Here is a 7707-nt window from a genome sequence, read left to right as displayed (position 1 = left end):
AACCGGTACACACCCATCCTACCTCTCGATGCTAGGAATCACCCTAGTCATCGTCCAAGAAAAACTTTTGAGACGGGGAGATCACAATCTCGAATAGCATGGGATCAAATTTATATACGCGCGCTCTAAGGGGTGCCCCCCTCTCGGTCCCAACCGGAAACACCCATGCCCCCTGACCGGATGACTGGCTTTCATCCAGGGCCATGGAACCATCATCACGGCCTCTCCTCTTTGGTGTGTACCATGAAAGCGGTTTGGAACTTACTAAACCATATTCCTTGCGGAAAACATGTGGTAGTACAAGGAAGGAAATGATAGGTACTGGACCGATATGGTTTGACACTGAAGTCACATAGTCTGGCGTAAGACTGGCATGCTACAACACTGCCGTCGTACCCATCCTCATGCCAACACATGGCCATTCATATTCACATTCATCCACGTATGGATCATCGAACTCACTTACCTCATTATCACATAAAATAACGTTCATCGGTATACTCACCGGCATGCCATGAAACTAACTAAATGCAAAACATGCCAAGACACTCATCATATCAAAAGTTCAAACATGCTTGCCTGGTTCAGAGTAGTCGGAGCCTAGCTCGGTGAAGTTCGCGGCTCCGTCACCTCCTTCGGTATCTACGTTTAAAGAAGATATATGCGCTAACGTAAATACCAAGGAGAGCACAGAAGGTAAACCAAATATTTTTCAAATAAATCTGATAAAAAACTAGACAAAATTTTAAAGAGAACAGAAAAAGAATCAATCAAAAATACTTTTCTGATTAAAAGTTATAAGGGTTTTTGTCCAGGGACTTATCTATAATGAAATAGAAGATTTCCAGGGGCTAGTTTATAAAAGCAGAAAACGCTTCGGTAGCGATTACGCCAGCCCGAAGAGAAAACATATTTGGCAGAAGGCGTTTTCAGATAACGCTTCGTTTAGAAAGGACAGAGAGGCTGACAGCGGGTCCCACTTGTCATGTTTAAATTTTCAAATGGGAGGGACGAGGCTCGTCGGCGCCCGAGAGCTGCTGTGGTCGCCGGCGGCGATCCACGGCGAGGCATGGGGATCAGAGGTTACCAATGTGCTCACCGTGTCCTTCCGCAACGGTGGGTGGTGGTGTTGGTCGCCGGTGAGCAGCACGTCGACGGCGGTCTCATCTCCGGCGGACGGTGGTTCGGGCGTGGATGGAGCTCGTCGGAGAGGGCTGCAAAGATTAAATTGAGGTGGGGGTTAGACTACTGGGTGCAAGAGAGGGCTACGGACGAGGTTTGGGCGCCGGAGGTGGCCTCACCGAAGTGAATCGAGCTGGAGGCCGAGGCGGGGCGAGGCGGCCGGAGCTGGGGGAGGAGACCTCCTCGAGGTCCCCCTAGTGGCCTAGCGGGCTGTTGGTGAGTAGTGGAGGTGCTGCGTGCACGAGAGTGAGCTCGGGACCCCTTTATATAGGCGGTCCGAGGCGGTTGCCGTGAACGAGGATCACCGGCGAGCGATTACGGTGGCGCAGTGCTCGGTTGGGGTGGTTAGGGGGTTGAGCATCATCACGGAGGTCCAACGGGTCCGTTTTGCTGTTGAACTGGCCGGGGTTTGGGTGTTAAGGGCGAGCTCGACGGAACGGTGATGGTGCGGGCCCGTCGGGGGCGGAGAGCGCGTTCCGTGCTTGCCGGCCACGATGGCTGTTCTACGGGCGTGCGCTGGCGTGCATGAGGCCACGCGGAGAGCCAGGGAGCGATGGGCGGCGCGGAACGGCGTTCTGCCGTGGTGTGCCTCCTGTCGGCCGCCACGGGAGGTCCCGACGCCGCAGAAGACGCCGGCGAGGGCGAGCCAGCGCGCTACCGACACCAGGAAGGCTCCACGCACACGTGTGCAGCTTCGGACAAGAGGAAGAGGCGGCGAGGAACGTGCCAAGGGCACTGTGGCCGCGTGACTGAAACTGACGGACTGAAGATGACACTGAAAACTGAATTTTCTGAACTATGAACAGTAACAGTGCCCACCAGGTGTTCGACCGAATGAAATTGGCCTCTGGTGATTTTTCCTTGAGCTGATTTTTGGTGGAGTGGCTTCTCCTTGCTCAAATAGGCTGCCTGAATTTTGGTGGAATTTTTGGAGGAGTGTAGATATGAATTTCACCAAATTTGGCAAATCTGGTCCAAACTTGCAGAGATTGAATTTTGAAAAATTTGAAAAGAGGAGGAGTGGATCAAGATGGTTCTGGGTTGTGGGTTCAAAGGACAATCCAGGAGAATTGGTTTGAGGTCAAAATTCAAATGCAATAGGGCACTTGCTTTGAAAATCTCTCAGGCTCCAAATAATTTTCAGAATTGAATTGAGGAAAAAAATAATTGGAATAAAAATCCAAAACCAGTTTGGATTAGTTGGGACAGAGAATTTAGGTTGATCACAAGTTGTAGGGGAGGTTTTGGAGGGGTTTTACCACATGGGCAAGAATGCCAAGTCATGGTGGTTCCAAGATATGAAAATCCCAAATTTCATGGAGTTTCTTTTTAAAAGAAAAAGATTAAACTCCCAAAAATAATTTTGAGAGAGAACCAACAGAGAAGAAGTTTCAAAAGGTCAAACACCAAAGTTTGAAGCCAGAATAAAAACCTTGCCAAAGAAAAGAAAGTTTCTTAAGAGGAAGGTTTTCTGGAAAATTTTAAATGGCCTCTTTTCAAAAACCACAAAGTTTTTGCTGAAAACCAAAGTAAAAATTTTGGAGTGTCACAACACCTACCCCCTTAGGAAAAATCTCGTCCCCGAGATTTCAGCTGATCCTTAAATAAGTGTGGATGCTCTGTCTGAAGAAAATCCTCTCTTTCCCAGGTTGCTTCACTGTCGGTGTGATTGCTCCACTGGACTTTGAAAAACTTTATGGTTTTCTGTCGGGTCCTCCTTTCAGACTCCTCTAATATTCTTATGGGACGTTCTCGATAAGTGAGGTCTGGCTGTATGTCAATGTTCTCATGAGATACTTGTTTCTCTGGGTTGCTTACGCACTTCCTTAATTGAGAGACGTGGAACACGTCGTGAATGTCGGACAAGTCTTCGGGTAAGTCTAGCTGGTAGGCTACAGTGCCTCTTCGTGCCACTATGCAAAATGGTCCAATGAATCTTGGTGCTAATTTTCCTTTAATCTTAAACCGTTGCAATCCTCTCATCGGGGATACTCTCAAGTATACGAATTCACCGGGTTCGAAGCTGACCCTACGATGTTTCTGATCATAATAACTTTTCTGTCGACTTTGAGCGGTCTTAAGTCGGTCCCTGATTAGCTTGACTTTTTCCTCGGCTTCTCTGAGCATATCTGGTCCGAAGATGCGGCTGTCTCCGGTCTTTGACCAATTTAACGGGGTACGACATCTCCTTCCGTATAGGGCTTCGAAAGGAGCCATTTGCAGGCTGGCCTGGTAACTGTTGTTGTATGCGAACTCGGCATATGGCAGGCTGTCCTCCCAACTGGTTCCATAGGTGAGGACACATGCTCTCAGCATGTCTTCTAAAACTTGGTTTACGCGTTCTGTTTGTCCATCAGTCTGAGGATGGTATGCGGTACTGAAGGCTAGTTGGGTTCCCAGAGCCTGTTGTAATTGCTCCCAAAATCTTGAGACGAACTGAGTGCCTCTGTCGGAAATTATAGTCTTCGGGACACCGTGCAGACAGACTATGCGGGAAAGATAAATCCTGGCAAGCCTCTGAGTGGTGTAGGTTGTCTTTACTGGAATAAAGTGTGCTACTTTGGTCAACCTGTCAGTGATGACCCATATGGCATCATTCCCGTGTCGTGACCGAGGTAATCCGACAATAAAATCCATCCCTATTTCATCCCATTTCCACTCAGGTATTTTGTTAGGTTGCAGTAGTCCGGTTGGTCTCTGATGTTCAGCTTTTATGCGTTGACACGAGTCGCAGCATGCAATGAAAGCGGCTATGTCCCTCTTCATACCGTGCCACCAAAATCTTTCCTGAATATCCTTATACATTTTGGTTCCTCCAGGGTGGATCGAATATGGAGTGGTGTGTGCTTCAGTTAAAACTTGCTGTTTAAGGTCTTCTATGTTTGGCACGCATAGCCTTTCTCCGTACCATAATATTCCTTCATTGTCTATGACGAATTCCGAGGCCTTGCCCATACTCAACTTCCTTTTAATTCCTTCAATGCTGGGGTGACCGGACTGAGCCTCTTTAATTTTCTCCACAAGGTGTGGTTGTATTTCCAAGTTTGATATGGTGCCTTCTGCTACCATTATCAAGTTGAGCTTGACAAATTCTTGATGGAATTCGGGCCTCAAGCTGTGCAGATAGTTCCCGTCGGAGCTGGGGTTCCGACTCAGGGCATCGGCCACTACGTTTGCTTTCCCTGGATGGTAATGGATACCAACATCATAATCCTTTACCAATTCTAACCAGCGGCGTTGCCGTAAATTTAGTTCTGGCTGCGTAAAAATGTATTTGAGGCTTTTGTGATCCGTATATATCTCACATCGATTCCCAAGTAGAAAATGCCTCCATACCTTGAGTGCATGAATAACTGCTGCCATTTCTAAATCATGAGTGGGATAATTTTCCTCGTGTTTGCGAAGTTGCCTTGAAGCGTAGGCGACAACCTTGCCTTCTTGCATCAACACGCATCCGAGACCCTTTCTGGATGCGTCACAAAATACTTCAAAATTCTTGTGTATATCGGGTACAATTAATACTGGTGCTGTTGTTAACTTCCGCTTTAGCTCTTGGAAGCTTTTCTCGCAGGCTTCTGTCCATTCAAACTTCTTATCTTTCTTGAGTAACTGTGTCATAGGCTTGGATATGGTGGAAAATCCTTCAATAAATCTGCGGTAATACCCTGCCATTCCCAAGAAACTTCGTATGTCTGTTACGCTGGCTGGTGACTTCCAGTCAAGTACGGCCTTGACTTTCTCTGGGTCCACTGCTATACCGTCTTGAGTCAGCACGTGGCCTAGAAAACCTACTTGTCTTAGCCAAAATTCGCACTTGCTGAACTTGGCATACAATTGGTGTTTCCTTAGCTCTCCTAGTACAATCCTGAGATGTTCTGCGTGCTCTTCTGGTGTTTTGGAGTATACCAGGATATCGTCGATGAATACTACGACGAATTTGTCCATAAACTTCATAAATACTTTGTTCATGAGGTGAACAAAATATGTCGGGGCGTTAGTTAATCCAAATGGCATCACTGTGAACTCGTACAGTCCATATCTGGAGGTGAAGGCTGTTTTGGGGATATCTTCCGTTCGTACCTTCAATTGATGGTATCCTGACCTTAAGTCAATCTTTGAGAATACCTTGGCCTGAGCAAGTTGATCAAACAAATCATTTATCCTTGGCATCGGGTATTTGTTTTTGACTGTGACCATGTTAAGTGCTCGATAGTCGATACACAATCTCAGCGTTCCATCCTTCTTCTTGGCAAATAAAATTGGTGATCCCCAAGGTGAGGAGCTGGCCCGAATGTACCCTTTATCCAGTAATTCCTTTATCTGCTTCTTCAATTCGATCAACTCGGATGGTGCCATTCTGTATGGTTTCTTGTATATGGGGGTGGTTCCTGGTGCTAGCTCAATGCGGAATTCTATTTCTCGATCTGGTGGCATGCCTGGCAGCTCTTCAGGGAATACATCTGGAAATTCACACACTACTGGAACCTTGTTTAGCTCAGAAACGTCCACCTTATTTAATCTCGGTTGCCGGGGTCTTTTTCCTTCCTTGGCTGATACTCTTATTGTCTTCCCTTGGTGGTGTGTGAGAATCACGGTCCTGTTGAAACAGTCTATGAAACCTTTATTGGTGGTTAGCCAATCCATCCCTAGGATGACATCCAGTCCTTTATTTTCCAATACAATAAGATTTGCGTAAAACTCCAATCCTTCAAACTCAATGACCACATTCTGACAGTAATTCTGAGAAACTTGCTGAATCCCGGGGGACTTGATTATTATGGATTTCTCCAAAGGAAGCATCGAAAAATTATTTTGCAAAGCAAAACTTTTCGAGATGAAAGAGTGAGAAGCTCCAGAATCAAACAAAACCATTGCAGGTATTGTGTTGACAGGAAACGTACCGAGTACGATATCTGAAGCATTTTGTGCCTCCTCTTTGGTTACGTGGTTCAGATGACCCTTCCTGTGGTTATTGTTGGGATTGAAATTGTTTCGTTTGGGCGCTGAATTATTGCTGTCGTTGTTTGGCTTTGGGGTTGAATTCCTTGGCTTGGGGCACTGTTTGGCATAGTGCCCTTCTTCTCCACAAGCGTAACAAGTAACGCCGGGGCGATAGGTGAATTCCTTGTCCCTTGCATGAAAATTCTTGATTGGGCGTGAGACATTGGATGAGAATTTGGGTGTCCCGCCCTTTTTAAAATCTATCTTGCTTCGGTGATTGCGAGTGTGGTTAGTCTGGTCCCTTTTTCGCTTGCGGATATCTTCCAGACTGCGTCTCTCATTTTCCAGAGTAATGGCCTTGTCCACCAGCGTTTTAAAATCAGGAAAAGTGTGCACGACCAGTTGGCATTTAAGTGCGGGCGCCAGACCATCAAGGAATTTCTCCATCTTCTTGATTTCAGTCATACGCTCCTCATTGGCGTAGCGGGATAATAGGGTAAATTGACTGTTGTAATCTGACACTGTCATGTTCCTTTGTTTGAGGTCATCAAATTCTCTCTTCTTGATTTTCATAATACTCTTAGAAATATGTGCACCACGGAAACCTTCCTTGAAATCATCCCAGGTTATGTCATTTTCGTTGGGATGCATGTGCAGAAAATTCTCCCACCACGATGCGGCTGCTCCTGTGAGATAGTGTGGAGCATATAGTACTTTCTCGAGATCTGAACCCTTTGCAATAATTAATTTCCTCTCCATATCTCGAAGCCAGTCCTCGGCTTCAAGAGGCTTGTCAGTGTGAGAAAATGTTTGAGGACGTGTCTTCTGTAGCTCAGATAACTTGGAATGTTGCTGATACTGTCCATGGTGATTTCCCATGTTGATGACTTGGTTCATTATTTCACGATGTTGTTGTTGACTCTGTTCATAAAGGCGGCACATTTGTGAAAGTGCCGATTCATTTCCCGGTTGGCTTGACTGTCCCTGAGTGAACTCGTTGCTGGGTTGTGCATCATAATTTTCCTCTGATGGAATTGGCATGGAGCGAGTCCAAGGACGAGACATTTTTCACTCTGGGGATATATTTTGTAAAACCCATAAGAAAAGCGGAAAGAGTCGCAAAAATAAATCCATAAAATGCATAAAGCTGGCAAATAGAATTAAATAACTCAGCTTACTTAAGAAAAATAAAACGACTTGCGCATGGAGAAGGACTGCTCATTACACATCTTACACGCGGGCGGTAATTATACAGTACATCACTCAGGATATGCGTACCTAATCCTGACATGTTATTAAGGCTAGTGCACTTCTCCAGATCCTACATGATGCGAAAACAGGCTACTTCTCCCAGCCTATGCACATATCTTACAAAGCGGTACAACACACGGCAGCTAAGCGTACTCAGGCAGAAGTGTTGACGACCTCCCTTGCCCTGCCGAGGGCGAGGTGTAGCGAGGTTGGGGACTCGACCTCCTCCTCGCTAATGGGCTCCATACGTGTAGTGTTGCGCAGAGCGGGCGGAGCGGTCGCCAGGGGCGGAGCAACACGTACAGGAGTGGGCGCGAAGGTTGGTGTAGTGCG

Source organism: Triticum dicoccoides, chromosome 7A, assembly GCF_002162155.2.
Source record: "Triticum dicoccoides isolate Atlit2015 ecotype Zavitan chromosome 7A, WEW_v2.0, whole genome shotgun sequence".
In the NCBI taxonomy this organism is placed as follows: Eukaryota; Viridiplantae; Streptophyta; class Magnoliopsida; order Poales; family Poaceae; genus Triticum; species Triticum dicoccoides.
This window is presented reverse-complemented; position numbering follows the sequence as displayed.